Source organism: Rutidosis leptorrhynchoides, chromosome 1 (assembly GCF_046630445.1).
Source record: "Rutidosis leptorrhynchoides isolate AG116_Rl617_1_P2 chromosome 1, CSIRO_AGI_Rlap_v1, whole genome shotgun sequence".
Classification (NCBI taxonomy): Eukaryota; Viridiplantae; Streptophyta; class Magnoliopsida; order Asterales; family Asteraceae; genus Rutidosis; species Rutidosis leptorrhynchoides.
Window position 1 is genome coordinate 656,605,689 of NC_092333.1, and position 18,412 is coordinate 656,624,100.

Consider the following 18,412-nt stretch of genomic DNA (forward strand, 5'->3'; position numbering starts at 1 on the left):
ATTGTTCACAACAATCGTTAGTGACATGAACACACGATATACACTAACCCCATGGTGATACGAACATACGATATATACCATACAACCCATGGTGACACGAACAAACGATATACACCATACGACCCATGTGGTATCAAACACACGAACTTGAGTGAAACCGACACACTTGGTAATCACGCTAGTGAAACTGACACACTTGGAATCACTAAAGCACATCAAACTCAAGCAAGTTAATCATACACATAGATGTATAAGTATTCCACTCACCTTAATCAAATTGATGAGTTATAATCAACGCTTGAGCTTCACAATCAACCTATTTCAAGTCACCTAAATCAAATTACACATAACAAGCTATAATTGTGACGGCCCGGAAATTTCCGACCAAATTTAAACTTAATCTTTATATAATTCCGACACGATAAGCAAAGTCTGTAATGTTAAGTCTCAAAAATTTTGGAATGTCATTTATGTAATCAATTACCCTTTGACTGTGCTCGACGATTCACGAACAATTATTTGTAAATAAATATGTATATATATATATAAATATAAGTTTATATTATAATTTGAAATTATAAAATATAATATTAACATTAAAAATAAATATGTAAAATGAGATACAAAATAAGTAAGTACAATTTAAAATGAATCTATATATAAATACATATGATTTCTATGCATAATTATTATTATGTGTATATTGTAATATATAGAAATATTAGAAATAATAAATAATCAATAAAAGTTATTATATTAATAAGGTTATTATTACTTTCATTAAAAATAAGTGTTATTATTAATCTCAGTATTATGAATATTACTATTATTACATATAAAAGTTAATACATGTAATTTAGGATATAAATGTGTTATTATTGTTTAAAAAAAGCATTATTATTATTATAGTAATTATTATTAATAGAAAATAATACAAAATTAATAGTATTATCGTTATCAATATTATAAGAATGATGAAGATAATTAAGATTAAAATTTATTTATGATTTAAATGAATTCTTATATTTTTATTATCATTTTCATAATATTATTACTAGTATTTAGTTATTTTAAAGAATTATTATTATTATTATTATTATTATTATTATTATTATTATTATTATTATAATTATTAATATTAATATAATTATTATTAATATTATTAGTACAATTACTATTAATATTTATTAAATTGAATTACAAAGAATCAAAATCAATTGCAGGTATCTATCAACACTGTAATTGAATTTTGTTTCTGTCTCCAATTTGTTACCAGGCATTCTCAATCATAATTCAAGACAGAAATCTTGTGCTATATAAGCTCGACACTCTGTACATTCATCTTTTTAACCATATTTTGATTTCGAATGAATTTTCAAAATGTAATAATACAGTCTTGTTAGGAATCGTCTATCAAAATTATCTGTAAGTTTTCAATCCTCAATTCTTTCTATTAATCTCTAATTTAAGAGTCAAAGTTTTGGGTTTTAAAAGTCAACTAAGTGTTCTTGAATCAAATTCGAGTTTGTCTTGATTTTTTCAGTTAATTTGATGATCCATAAAGATTATAGAAATGATTTGCAACACAATTCATGTTGTAATCATAACCTATAACATTCTTAATCTCAAAACCAAATTTTGAGCTCATGTGTTTTTGACAGTGAGATACACAAATTTGAATTCGAAACAATTTTCAAAAACTAAAAATGCAGAGTTGTTAGGAATCATTTACTTCAACTTTCTGTAAAATCTCAAGTTCCAATTCTTAATAACAAATTCGAATTTGCGAGTCAAAGTTATTTTGTCAAAAGTCAACTAATTTGTTCATCGAGAAATTAGAGCTTGTTTTGATGTTTTAAGTTCAATTGACGATTCCAATAGTTTTTAGGAATGATTTAAAACATATTTCATGTTGTAAAGATTGTCCAAAACGAACTCAAAATTGAAAACAATTTTTTTTTAAGGAAGCTACTAGCTTCAGCAGTAGGTTGTTTTTAGTTTTATTTTTTTAATTTTCTTAATTACAAGAACACTTTTATTTTTTGTTTCATGTTTGTTTAAAAGTCCTAAAACCATTTTGATGATTGACTATTAAGAATGAAGTTGTATGATCGTTTGGATTTTGGTGAAGAAAATGAAGTGGGTTGAAACATGCACTAGATAAATACTTTGGGTTGTATTATAAATCAGATAAACAAGACAGAGGGAATGGTTAAGAGTGTTTGCGAGTGAGCGAGAGGTCTCGGGTTCGAGCCCTGTTCGGGACATTTTTTTTTAGAAAAGCTTTGGAAGGTAGATTTCATTACCAAAATTATTATTATTATTATTATTATTATTATTATTATTATTATTATTATTATTATTATTATTATTATTATTATTATTATTATTATTATTATTATTATTATTATTGTTATTGTTACTAAAATTATAATTTTTATCATTATTATTATTACTAATATGTGTATTATTACTATTATTATGATTAGGATTATTATTATTCTCAAAATAACACAAACTATTATTATTATTATTATTATTATTATTATTATTATTATTATTATTATTATTATTATTATTATTATTATTCATATTAGTATTAGTATCATTATGTACATATTAGTATTATTAGAATCATTATTAACATATGTATTATCATTATAATCATTATCATTTTTATTATTAGTATTATCATTATTAATAAAGTTATTATTAGTAGGACTATTACTAGTAAAATCATTAATATCAAAACTATCATTTTTAACAAATAGATATTTGGTACATAAAACCTACTTATTATATATACTACAACTATATTAATAATCTATATAACTATATACAAGACATATTAACATTTCTTATATAAATACCGACATACAACAAATTCGATATTTTTAATATAATACTAAATATATATATATATATATATATATATATATATATATATATATATATATATATATATATGTATATATTAATATAACTAAATGTATAGATTCTAATCATTATAAATATATATAAAATAAATATATATAACATATACTTTAAAATATAATATAAGTATATATTTTTAAATGAAATTTAATATAAATTATATAAACTACAAACACATAAATAATATATAATTAATAAAGGAAATTATGTGATTTCCATTATATGTTTTAATAGATATACAATTGATATAGGTTCGTGAATTCAAGGCCAACCCTGCATTGTTCAGTTTCGTCATATGTATTTTTACTACAAAATACAGTATTGTGAGTTTCATTTGCTCCCTTTTTAAATGCTTTTGCAATATATATATTTTTGGGACTGAGAATACATGCGCTGCTTTTATAACTATTTTACGAAATAGACACAAGTAATCGAAACTACATTATATGGTTGAATGATCGAAGCCGAATATGCCCCTTTTACTTGGTAACCTAAGAATTAGTAAACCAGTCTACTAATTGACGCGAATCCTAAAGATAGATCTATTGGGCCTAACGAACCCCATCCAGAGTACCGGATGCTTTAGTACTTCAATGTTGTTTTATCATGTCCGAAGGATTTCCCGGAATAATAGGGGATATTCTTATATGCATCTTTTTAATGTCGGTTACCAGGTGTTCAATCCATATGAATGATTATTTTTGTCTCTATGCATGGGACGTATATTTATGAGAAATGAAAATCTTGTGGTCTATTAAAATGATGGAAATGAATGTTTATGATAAACTAATGAACTCACCAACCTTTTGGTTGATACTTGAAAGCATGTTTATTCTCAAGTATTAAAGAACTCTTCCGCTGTGCATTAGCTCATTTTAAGGATATTACTTGGAGTCATTCATGGCATATTTAGAAAGACGTTGCATTTGAGTCGTTGAGTTCAGTAAAGATTATGATTAAGTAAATGACAGATTAGATCATTTATAGATGGATATTATAAAATGGTATGCATGCCTGTCAACTTTCGTTGTAATGAAAGTTTATCTTTTTAAAACGAATGCAATGTTTGTAAAATGTATCATATAGAGGTCAAATACCTCGCGATGTAATCATATGTTATTGTATTCGTTTTTATGGATTAGGACGGGTCGTCTACAGTTGGTATCAGAGCGGTGGTCTTAGCGAACCAGGTCTGCATTAGTGTGTCCAACTGATAGTCGTTAGGATACATTAGTGAGTCTGGACTTCGATCGTATCTGCATGTCAAAAGTTTTGCTTATCATTTCGTGTCAAAAATCATCTATTTATCATCCTTAGGAAATTACCTGCTTATCATTCTTAGTCTAGAAACTTTTTATTGCATTGATTGCAGGAATAGTGTAGAGACAAAATTCATATCTTAGCGTATCTGTTATTGTTACCTTTGCCTGACAGCTTTCGTAGATTCCTCCGTAACTTATGGGATTTTAGTATTATATATGCATATGTATACTATGTATTGCAGGGTACTAATCTACATCCTATAATCTATTTATTATCAAAAATCCTTCATCTGATCGTACGAGATGAATCCCTCAACCAGTTCGAGTCCCTCAGATTCCGATAGCTATTCCGATAGTTATTCCGACAGCTATTCCGACATGAATATTCACCTAAGCTCCGGAAGCAGCGTCACCAGAATGAATCAACCAATCAGCCATCTCCAATTCATCTGATGGGTTCGTAGCCGACTAAATCAATAGAGACAAGAAGAAGGCGATCCTTTCCACCCACCAAATTACCCACTCAGTGAAGAACCTGAAGCACTTACCGGCGAACCTGTTCGAAACACCATCTTCTCTCTCATTTCCAGAATATCCCGTCATGATTATATTCTATCCACAATTCTAAATCTTATTTATCCTCTTGTCCGAACCGACAATCATCCCGGCATAATAGAAGAAGTTAACGAGCTTCGCGCTCGGGTAGTGGCTTTGGAGAATATGGTGAAAGGTTACAAACACCAGCAGCAGCACCAATAGCATAACCAATACCACCATCAACAACATCAACAGTATCATCACTACCATCAACAACCACATCCGCACCGCAAACCTCAACTACATAATCTGTCCCACGAACATCAACATCATACGCACCGTAGATACTAAAGAATACCAACAACAATGAACGATGAAGTATTGATCCACATCTTCATTGAAGAAATATTCTGCGAAGAATATGTGGTTTCTAAAAGTTTTAGAGATTACTTATTCTAGCTCAAACCGAAAAGCAAATGAGTTTAATATTATAATAACTCATTAAATTCATGATTATATCCGAAAAAAAATATATATCTATGTATATTTTCATAAAGATTGTAATTAAAAAATTCTTTTGTACAAACTGTTAATGGTGAAAATATTTTAATGGGTAGGTAATACCCGAGGAATATTTAGATTTCACATTAAAAAGTTATACGGTACATTCTTCGAATCTGATTCAACAGTCATTTACTATCCTACTTACATCTACAGATTTACGTATCCGTTCACCGCAGAATAACCATTTTCACTCAATTTCATATTGGATTTTGACTTATCAGAATCCAACAAGTGGCATAATGAAGAAAACACTGGACAAAATAAAACCTGTTAGAAACAAACAAATTAACTACGAGAAAATTTTTGTTAAGAATCCACGCTAACTGTTCCTAGCTAATTGTTCCTAGCTAACTGATTACATTTTATTTATCGCAATTTATTTATCGCAATTTTAATTCTCGCAATTTTATTTATCGTCATTTAATTTTTGTTATTTATTTTACGCACTTTAAATATCGGGACACGTATACAAGGTTTTGACATATCATATCGACGCATCTATATATATTATTTGGAATAACCATAGACACTCTATATGCATTAATGATCGAGTTAGCTATACATGTTTGAGGTTGATTCTATAATAATATATATAATTTGAGTTGTGATCGAGTCTGAGACATGTACACGGGTCACGATACATATTAATTAATTTGAATATTATATATTAAATTATTGAACTGCTAACTGTGGACTATCAACTATGGACTACCAACATTGGACAATTAAAATGAATTAAAATATTTACTATAACATATGAAACTAAACAATTCTTCAAGTTTGCCACTTAATTTCATCTTAAACCTCATTTGTATCTTGACGATTACAATTTGCGATTCAGACCTTTCATAATTCTTGAAAACACTTCAATCGATAGGATGAACCAACCGCACTTCATCTACGGAAGAAGAGATTGATGCATATAGTTATGCACCTGAAAACACTCGGAACTTGTGTAAACGTTTAACACGTGTCTGTGCTAGCTCCTTCGGCATTGTTATTACCGAAAATAACATTGCAACTCTTTTTCAAATTAGCCAAATTTTGAAATGTCCCGTTCTTATTGATTAAAAACGTTCCATATTAATTGATTTCGTTGCGAGGTTTTGACCTCTATATGAGACGTTTTTCAAAGACTGCATTCATTTTAAAACAAACCATAACCTTTATTTCATCAATAAAGGTTTAAAAAGCTTTACTTAGATTATCAAATAATGATAATCTAAAATATCCTGTTTACACACGACCATTACATAATGGTTTACAATACAAATATGTTACAACAAAATAAGTTTCTTGAATGCAGTTTTTACACAATATCATACAAGCATGGACTCCAAATCTCGTCCTTATTTAAGTATGCAACAGCGGAAGCTCTTAATAATCACCTGAGAATAAACATGCTTAAAACGTCAACAAAAATGTTGGTGAGTTATAGGTTTAACCTATATATATCAAATCATAATAATAGACCACAAGATTTCATATTTCAATACACATCCCATACATAGAGATAAAAATCATTCATATGGTGAACACCTGGTAACCGACATTAACAAGATCCATATATAAGAATATCCCCATCATTCCGGGACACCCTTAGGATATGATATAAATTTCGAAGTACTAAAGCATCCGGTACTTTGGATGGGGTTTGTTAGGCCCAATAGATCTATCTTTAGGATTCGCGTCAATTAGGGTGTCTGTTCCCTAATTCTTAGATTACCAGACTTAATAAAAAGGGGCATATTCGATTTCAATAATTCAACCATAGAATGTAGTTTCACGTACTTGTGTCTATTTTGTAAATCATTTATAAAACCTGCATGTATTCTCATCCCAAAAATATTAGATTTTAAAAGTGGGACTATAACTCACTTTCACAGATTTTTACTTCGTCGGGAAGTAAGACTTGGCCACTGGTTGATTCACGAACCTATAACAATATATACATATATATCAAAGTATGTTCAAGATATATTTACAACACTTTTAATATATTTTGATGTTTTAAGTTTATTAAGTCAGCTGTCCTCGTTAGTAACCTACAACTAGTTGTCCACGGTTAGATGTACAGAAATAAATCGATAAATATTATCTTGAATCAATCCACGACCCAGTGTATACGTATCTCAGTATTGATCACAACTCAAACTATATATATTTTGGAATCAACCTCAACCCTGTATAGCTAACTCCAACATTCACATATAGAGTGTCTATGGTTGTTCCGAAATATATATAGATGTATCGACATGATAGGTCGAAACATTGTATACGTGTCTATGGTATCTCAAGATTACATAATATATAATACAAGTTGATTAAGTTATGGTTGGAATAGATTTGTTACCAATTTTCACGTAGCTAAAATGAGAAAAATTATCCAATCTTGTTTTACCCATAACTTCTTCATTTTAAATCCGTTTTGAGTGAATAAAATTGCTATGGTTTCATATTGAACTCTATTTTATGAATCTAAACAGAAAAAGTATAGGTTTATAGTCGGAAAAATAAGTTACAAGTCGTTTTTATAAAGGTAGTCATTTCAGTCGAAAGAACGACGTCTAGATGACCATTTTAGAAAACATACTTCCACTTTGAGTTTAACCATAATTTTTGGATATAGTTTCATGTTCATTATAAAAATAATTTTCTCAGAATAACAACTTTTAAATTAAAGTTTATCATAGTTTTTAATTAACTAACCCAAAACAGCCCGCGGTGTTACTACAACGGCGTAAATCCGGTTTTACGGTGTTTTTCGTGTTTCCAGGTTTTAAATCATTAAGTTAGCATATCATATAGATATAGAACATGTGTTTAGTTGATTTTAAAAGTCAAGTTAAAAGGATTAACTTTTGTTTGCGAACAAGTTTAGAATTAACTAAACTATGTTCTAGTGATTACAAGTTTAAACCTTCGAATAAGATAGCTTTATATGTATGAATCGAATGATGTTATGAACATCATTACTACCTTAAGTTCCTTGGATAATCCTACTGGAAAAGAGAAAAATGGATCTAGCTTCAACGGATCCTTGGATGGCTCGAAGTTCTTGAAGCAGAATCATGACACGAAAACAAGTTCAAGTAAGATCATCACTTGAAATAAGATTGTTATAGTTATAGAAATTGAACCAAAGTTTGAATATGATTGTTACCTTGTATTAGAATAATAACCTACTGTAAGAAACACAGATTTCTTGAGGTTGGATGATCACCTTACAAGATTGGAAGTGAGCTAGCAAACTTGAAAGTATTCTTGATTTTATGTAACTAGAACTTGTAGAATATATGAAGAACACTTAGAACTTGAAGATAGAACTTGAGAGAGATCAATTAGATGAAGAAAATTGAAGAATGAAAGTGTTTGTAGGTGTTTTTGGTCGTTGGTGTATGGATTAGATATAAAGGATATGTAATTTTGTTTTCATGTAAATAAGTCATGAATGATTACTCATATTTTTGTAATTTTATGAGATATTTCATGCTAGTTGCCAAATGATGGATCCCACATGTGTTAGGTGACTCACATGGGCTGCTAAGAGCTGATCATTGGAGTGTATATACCAATAGTACATACATCTAAAAGCTGTGTATTGTACGAGTACGAATACGGGTGCATACGAGTAGAATTGTTGATGAAACTGAACGAGGATGTAATTGTAAGCATTTTTGTTAAGTAGAAGTATTTTGATAAGTGTATTGAAGTCTTTCAAAAGTGTATAAATACATATTAAAACACTACATGTATATACATTTTAACTGAGTCGTTAAGTCATCGTTAATCGTTACATGTAAGTGTTGTTTTGAAACCTTTAGGTTAACGATCTTGTTAAATGTTGTTAACCCAATGTTTATAATATCAAATGAGATTTTAAATTATTATATTATCATGATATTATCATGTATGAATATCTCTTAATATGATATATATACATTAAATGTCTTTACAACGATAATCGTTACATATATGTCTCGTTTAAAAATCATTAAGTTAGTAGTCTTGTTTTTACATATGTAGTTCATTGTTAATATACTTAATGATATGTTTACTTATCATAGTATCATGTTAACTATATATATATCCATATATATGTCATCATATAGTCTTTACAAGTTTTAACGTTCGTGAATCACCAGTCAACTTGGGTGGTCAATTGTCTATATGAAACATATTTTAATTAATCAAGTCTTAACAAGTTTGATTGCTTAACATGTTGGAAACATTTAATCATGTAAATATCAATCTAAATTAATATATATAAACATGGAAAAGTTCGGGTCACTACAGTACCTACCTGTTAAATAAATTTCGTCCCGAAATTTTAAGTTGTTGAAGGTGTTGACGAATCTTCTGGAAATAGATGCGGGTATTTCTTCTTCATCTGATCTTCACACTCCCAGGTGAACTCGGGTCTTCTACGAGCATTCCATCGAACCTTAACAATTGGTATCTTGTTTTGCTTAAGTCTTTTAACCTCACGATCCATTATTTCGACGGGTTCTTCGATGAATTGAAGTTTTTCGTTGATTTGGATTTCATCTAACGGAATAGTGAGATCTTCTTTAGCAAAACATTTCTTCAAATTCGAGACGTGGAAAGTGTTATGTACAGCCGCGAGTTGTTGAGGTAACTCAAGTCGGTAAGCTACTGGTCCGACACGATCAATAATCTTGAATGGTCCAATATACCTTGGATTTAATTTCCCTCATTTACCAAATCGAACAACGCCTTTCCAAGGTGCAACTTTAAGCATGACCATCTCTCCAATTTCAAATTCTATATCTTTTCTTTTAATGTCAGCGTAGCTCTTTTGTCGACTTTGGGCGGTTTTCAACCGTTGTTGAATTTGGATGATCTTCTCGGTAGTTTCTTGTATAATCTCCAGACCCGTAATCTGTCTATCCCCCACTTCACTCCAATAAATCAGAGACCTGCACTTTCTACCATAAAGTGCTTCAAACGGCGCGATCTCAATGCTTGAATGGTAGCTGTTGTTGTAGGAAAATTCTGCTAACGGTAGATGTCGATCCCAACTGTTTCCGAAATCAATAACACATGCTCTTAGCATGTCTTCAAGCGTTTGTATCGTCCTTTCGCTCTGCCCATCAGTTTGTGGATGATAGGCAGTAATCATGTCTAGACGAGTTCCTAATGCTTGCTGTAATGTCTGCCAGAATCTTGAAATAAATCTACCATCCCTATCAGAGATAATAGAGATTGGTATTCCATGTCTGGAGACGACTTCCTTCAAATACAGTCGTGCTAACTTCTCCATCTTGTCATCTTCTCTTATTGGCAGGAAGTGTGCTGATTTGGTGAGACGATCAACTATTACCCAAATAGTATCAAAACCACTTGCAGTCCTTGGCAATTTAGTGATGAAATCCATGGTAATGTTTTCCCATTTCCATTCTGGGATTTTGGGTTGTTGAAGTAGACCTGATGGTTTCTGATGCTCAGCTTTGACCTTAGAACACGTCAAACATTCTCCTACGTATTTAGCAACATCGGCTTTCATACCCGGCCACCAAAAATGTTTCTTGAGATCCTTGTACATCTTCCCCGTTCCAGGATGTATTGAGTATCTGGTTTTATGAGATTCTCTAAGTACCATTTCTCTCATATCTCCAAATTTTGGTACCCAAATCCTTTCAGCCCTATACCGGGTTCCGTCTTCCCGAATATTAAGATGCTGCTCCGATCCTTTGGGTATTTCATCCTTTAAATTTCCTTCTTTTAAAACTCCTTGTTGCGCCTCCTTTATTTGAGTAGTAAGGTTATTATGAATCATTATATTCATAGATTTTACTCGAATGGGTTCTCTGTCCTTCCTGCTCAAGGCATCGGCTACCACATTTGCCTTCCTCGGGTGGTAACGAATCTCAAAGTCGTAATCATTCAATAATTCAATCCACCTACGCTGCCTCATATTCAGTTGTTTCTGATTAAATATGTGTTGAAGACTCTTGTGGTCGGTATATATAATACTTTTGACCCCATATAAGTAGTGCTTCCAAGTCTTTAATGCAAAAACAACCGCGCCTAATTCCAAATCATGCGTCGTATAATTTTGTTCGTGAATCTTCAATTGTCTAGACGCATAAGCAATCACCTTCGTTCGTTGCATTAATACACAACCGAGACCTTGCTTTGATGCGTCACAATAAATCACAAAATCATCATTCCCTTCAGGCAATGATAATATAGGTGTCGTAGTTAGCTTTTTCTTCAATAACTGAAACGCTTTCTCTTGTTCATCATTCCATTAAAATTTCTTCCCTTTATGCGTTAATGCAGTCAAGGGTTTTGCTATTCTGGAAAAGTCTTGGATGAACCTTCTGTAGTAACCAGCTAGTCCTAAAAACTGGCGTATGTGTTTCAGAGTTTTCGGGGTTTCCCACTTTTCAACAGTTTCTATCTTTGCCGGATCCACCTTAATACCTTTTTTGTTCACTATGTGACTGAGGAATTGAACTTCTTCCAACCAAAATGCACACCTTGAAAATTTAGCGTACAATTCTTCCTTCCTCAATACTTCTAACACCTTTCTCAAATGTTCACCGTGTTCTTGGTTATTCTTTGAGTAAATAAGTATGTCATCAATGAAAACAATGACAAACTTGTCAAGGTATGGTCCACACACTCGGTTCATAAGGTCCATTAACACAGCTGGTGCATTAGTTAAACCAAATGGCATGACCATAAACTCGTAATGACCGTAACGTGTTCTGAAAGCAGTCTTTGGAATATCATCTTCTTTCACCCGCATTTGATGATACCCGGAACGTAAGTCAATCTTTGAATAAACAGACGAGCCTTGTAGTTGATCAAATTAGTCATCGATTCTCGGTAGTGGGTAGCGGTTCTTGATGGTAAGTTTGTTCAACTCTCGGTAGTCGATACACAACCTGAATGTACCATCTTTCTTCTTGACAAACAAAACAGGAGCTCCCCACGGTGATGTGCTTGGTCGAATGAAAGCATGCTCTAAAAGTTCTTGTAATTGGCTTTGCAGTTCTTTCATCTCGCTGGGTGCGAGTCTGTAAGGAGCACGAGCTATTGGTGCAGCTCCTGGTTGCAAGATCTATTTGAAATTCAACGGATCGATGTGGGGGTAATCCCGGTAATTCTTTCGGAAATACATCGGGAAATTCTTTTGCGACGGGAACATCAGTGATGCTCTTTTCTTCAGTTTGTACTTTCTCGATGTGTGCTAGAACAGCATAGCAACCTTTTCTTATTAGTTTTTGTGCCTTCAAATTACTAATAAGATGTAGCTTCGTGTTGCCCTTTTCTCCGTACACCATTAAGGGTTTTCCTTTTTCTCGTATAATGCGAATTGCATTTTTGTAACAAACGATCTCTGCTTTCACTTCTTTCAACCAGTCCATACCGATTATCACATCAAAACTCCCTAACTCTACTGGTATCAAGTCAATCTTAAATGTTTCGCTAACCAGTTTAATTTCTCGATTCCGACATATATTATCTGCTGAAATTAATTTACCATTTGCTAATTCGAGTAAAAATTTACTATCCAAAGGCGTCAATGGACAACTTAATTTAGCACAAAAATCTCTACTCATATAGCTTCTATCCGCACCCGAATCAAATAAAACGTAAGCAGATTTATTGTCAATAAGAAACGTACCCGTAACAAGCTCCGGGTCTTCCTGTGCCTCTGCCGCATTAATATTGAAAACTCTTCCGCGGCCTTGTCCATTCGTGTTCTCCTAGTTCGGGCAATTTCTAATAATGTGGCCCGGTTTTCCACATTTATAACAAACTACATTGGCATAACTTGCTCTGACACTACTTGCTCCGCCATTACTCATTCCGACACCATTTGTTCCTTTCGTTCTATTAACCCCTGGTCCGTAGACCTCACACTTCGCCGCACTATGACCATTTCTTTTACACTTGTTGCAAAATTTGGTGCAGAACCCCGAGTGATACTTTTCACACCTTTGGCATAGCTGCTTCTGATTGTTGTTGTTGTTGCGGTTATTATTGTTGTTGGGATGATTGTTGTAGTTGTTGTTGTTGTTGTTGTTGTTGTTGTTGTTGTTGTTGTTGTTATTGTTGTTGTTGTTGTTGTTGTTGGGCCGTTTGTTGTAGTTGCGATTGATGTTGCGATTGTTGGGATAATTGTTGCTATTATTGTTGTAATTGCTGTTGTTGTTGTATTGGTGATTCTTATCACCGTTTTTCTCCCACTTTCTTTTGACTTGCTTCACATTGGCCTCTTCAGTAGTCTGTTCTTTAATTCTTTCTTCAATCTGGTTCACTAGTTTGTGAGCCATTCTACATGCCTGTTGTATGGAGGCGGGCTCGTGTGAACTTATATCTTCTTGGATTCTTTCCGGTAATCCTTTCACAAATGCGTCGATCTTCTCTTCCTCATCTTCGAATGCTCCCGGACACAATAGGCACAATTCTGTGAATCGTCTTTCGTACGTGGTAATATCAAATCCTTGGGTTCGTAACCCTCTAAGTTCTGTCTTGAGCTTATTGACCTCGGTTCTGGGACGGTACTTCTCGTTCATCAAGTGCTTGAATGCTGACCACGGTAGTGCGTACGCATCGTCTTCTTCATATTAGCGTTTTATAAGTTTAAAGTCGGGTAGTACCTACCCGTTAAGTTCATACTTAGTAGCTAATATACAATTCAACTACTACAATTCTATATGAAAAACTGATTATAATAATATTTCGCGTTCAAACTTTTACACAATATTTTACAAACTTACAATACCGCTTATTTTACATATAGCATGAAATATAGCACACAATAAATTTGATACAAGATGGTTGTGAAGATAATTCTAGCTAGTACACAAGTCGTTCAGCAAAGGCAATAAAGACACGTAATTCATACGTCCAGAAACAAGTCATGCATTCTGGTTTTACTAGGATTACTTCCCATCCTTGGTCTTGTGGAACATAACCGTTATGGCCGTTGATAAGACAGCGTGTTGTAACGTCGTCAAAGGGACGAGGGTTACGTAATGTCCAACAGTCCCATAACAATCTAAAAACCTCATTTCTTACCCTAATTACCGACTCCGTCACTTGTGGGAACGTTTTGTTTAATAGTTGTAGCCCGATGTTCTTGTTCTCACTTTGGTGAGAAGCGAACATTACTAATCCGTAAACATAACATGCTTCTTTATGTTGCATGTTAGCCGCTTTTTCTAAATCACGAAGTCCAATATTCGGATATATTGAGTCAAAATAATTTCTTAACCCATTGCGTAAAATAGCATTTGGGTTCCCCGCAATATATGCGTCAAAGTAAACACATCGTAACTTATGGATTTCCCAATGTGATATCCCCCATCTTTCGAACGAAAGCCTTTTATAAACCAAGGCATTCTTGAAACGTTCTTCGAATGTCTTACAAACTGATCTCGCCTTAAATAGTTGTGCCGAAGAATTCTGACCGACTCTACACAAGATTTCATCAATCATGTCTCCGGGTAGGTCTCTTAAAATATTGGGTTGTCTATCCATTTTGTGTTTTTATACTGTAAAATAGACAAGAGTTAGATTCATAAAAAAAATACTTATTAATACAAGCAATTTTTGCATATATCATAAAGCATAAGCACACTATATTACATATATTACACTACACGAATACAACTATCTTATTCCGACTCGCTTGTTTCTTCTTCTTCGGTTTTGGTTCGTTTTGCCAAGTTTCTAGGGATATATGATGTTCCCCTAATACGATCCGTCGTTTTCCACATTGGTTTAGAAAAACCTGGTGGTTTAGAGGTTCCCGGGTCATTGTTACAACTTAAGGACTTCGGGGGTTGACGATACATATAAAGTTCATCGGGGTTGGAATTAGATTTCTCTATTTTTATGCCCGTTCCTTTATTATTTTCTTTTGCCTTTTTAAATTCAGTTGGGGTAATTTCTATAACATCATCGGAATTCTCGTCAGAATCCGATTCATCGGAGAATTGGTAATCCTCCAAATATTTTGCTTCCTTAGCGAAAACACCATTGACCATAATTAACCTTGGTCGGTTGGTTGAGGATTTTCTTTTACTTAACCGTTTTATTATTTCCCCCACCGGTTCTATTTCTTCATCCGGTTCCGATTCTTCTTCCGGTTCCGATTCTTCTTCTGGTTCCGACTCTTCTTCCGGTTCCTCTTCGGGAACTTGTGAATCAGTCCACGAATCATTCCAATTTACATTTGACTCTTCATTATTATTAGGTGAGTCAATGGGACTTGTTCTAGAGGTAGACATCTATCACATAATATCAAACGCGTTAAGAGATTAATATATCACATAATATTCACATGTTAAAAATATATAGTTTCCAACAAAATTTGTTAAGCAATCATTTTTCAAGTAAACACGGTCGAAGTCCAGACTCACTAATGCATCCTAACAAACTCGATAAGACACACTAATGCAAAATTCTAGTTCTCTAAGACCAACGCTCTGATACCAACTGAAATGTCCCGTTCTTATTGATTAAAAACGTTCCATATTAATTGATTTCGTTGCGAGATTTTGACCTCTATATGAGACGTTTTTCAAAGACTGCATTCATTTTAAAACAAACCATAACCTTTATTTCATCAATAAAGGTTTAAAAAGCTTTACTTAGATTATCAAATAATGATAATCTAAAATATCCTGTTTACACACGACCATTACATAATGGTTTACAATACAAATATGTTACAACAAAATAAGTTTCTTGAATGCAGTTTTTACACAATATCATACAAGCATGGACTCCAAATCTCGTCCTTATTTAAGTATGCGACAGCGGAAGCTCTTAATAATCACCTGAGAATAAACATGCTTAAAACGTCAACAAAAATGTTGGTGAGTTATAGGTTTAACCTATATATATCAAATCATAATAATAGACCACAAGATTTCATATTTCAATACACATCCCATATATAGAGATAAAAATCATTCATATGGTGAACACCTGGTAACCGACATTAACAAGATGCATATATAAGAATATCCCTATCATTCCGGGACACCCTTCGGATATGATATAAATTTCGAAGTACTAAAGCATCCGGTACTTTGGATGGGGTTTGTTAGGCCCAATAGATCTATCTTTAGGATTTGCGTCAATTAGGGTGTCTGTTCCTTAATTCTTAGATTACCAGACTTAATAAAAAGGGGCATATTCGATTTCAATAATTCAACCATAGAATGTAGTTTCACGTACTTGTGTCTATTTTGTAAATCATTTATAAAACCTGCATGTATTCTCATCCCAAAAATATTAGATTTTAAAAGTGGGACTATAACTCACTTTCACAGATTTTTACTTCGTCGGGAAGTAAGACTTGGCCACAGGTTGATTCACGAACCTATAACAATATATACATATATATCAAAGTATGTTCAAGATATATTTACAACACTTTTAATATATTTTGATGTTTTAAGTTTATTAAGTCAGCTGTCCTCGTTAGTAACCTACAACTAGTTGTCCACAGTTAGATGTACAGAAATAAATCGATAAATATTATCTTGAATCAATCCACGACCCAGTGTATACGTATCTCAGTATTGATCACAACTCAAACTATATATATTTTGGAATCAACCTCAACCCTGTATAGCTAACTCCAACATTCACATATAGAGTGTCTATGGTTGTTCCGAAATATATATAGATGTGTCGACATGATAGGTCGAAACATTGTATACGTGTCTATGGTATCACAAGATTACATAATATATAATACAAGTTGATTAAGTTATGGTTGGAATAGATTTGTTACCAATTTTCACGTAGCTAAAATGAGAAAAATTATCCAATCTTGTTTTACCCATAACTTCTTCATTTTAAATCCGTTTTGAGTAAATCAAATTGCTATGGTTTAATATTGAACTCTATTTTATGAATCTAAATAGAAAAAGTATAGGTTTATAGTCGGAAAAATAAGTTACAAGTCGTTTTTGTAAAGGTAGTCATTTCAGTCGAAAGAACGACGTCTATATGACCATTTTAGAAAACATACTTCCACTTTGAGTTTAACCATAATTTTTGGATATAGTTTCATGTTCATAATAAAAATCATTTTCTCAGAATAACAACTTTTAAATCAAAGTTTATCATAGTTTTTAATTAACTAACCCAAAACAGCCCGCGGTGTTACTACGACGGCGTAAATCCGGTTTTACGGTGTTTTTCGTGTTTCCGGGTTTTAAATCATTAAGTTAGCATATCATATAGATATAGAACATGTGTTTAGTTGATTTTAAAAGTCAAGTTAGAAGGATTAACTTTTGTTTGCGAACAAGTTTAGAATTAACTAAACTATGTTCTAGTGATTACAAGTTTAAACCTTCGAATAAGATAGCTTTATATGTATGAATTGAATGATGTTATGAACATCATTACTACCTTAAGGTCCTTGGATAATCCTACTGGAAAAGAGAAAAATGGATCTAGCTTCAACGGATCCTTGGATGGCTCGAAGTTCTTGAAGCAGAATCATGACACGAAAACAATTTCAAGTAAGATCATCACTTGAAATAAGATTGTTATAGTTATAGAAATTGAACCAAAGTTTGAATATGATTATTACCTTGTATTAGAATGATAACCTACTATAAGAAACAAAGATTTCTTGAGGTTGGATGATCACCTTACAAGATTGGAAGTGAGCTAGCAAACTTGAAAGTATTCTTGATTTTATGTAACTAGAACTTGTAGAATATATGAAGAACACTTAGAACTTGAAGATAGAACTTGAGAGAGATCAATTAGATGAAGAAAATTGAAGAATGAAAGTGTTTGTAGGTGTTTTTGGTCGTTGGTGTATGGATTAGATATAAAGGATATGTAATTTTGTTTTCATGTAAATAAGTCATGAATGATTACTCATATTTTTGTAATTTTATGAGATATTTCATTCTAGTTGCCAAATGATGGATCCCACATGTGTTAGGTGACTCACATGGGCTGCTAAGAGCTGATCATTGGAGTGTATATACCATTAGTACATACATCTAAAAGCTGTGTATTGTACGAGTACGAATACGGGTGCATACGAGTAGAATTGTTGATGAAACTGAACGAGGATGTAATTGTAAGAATTT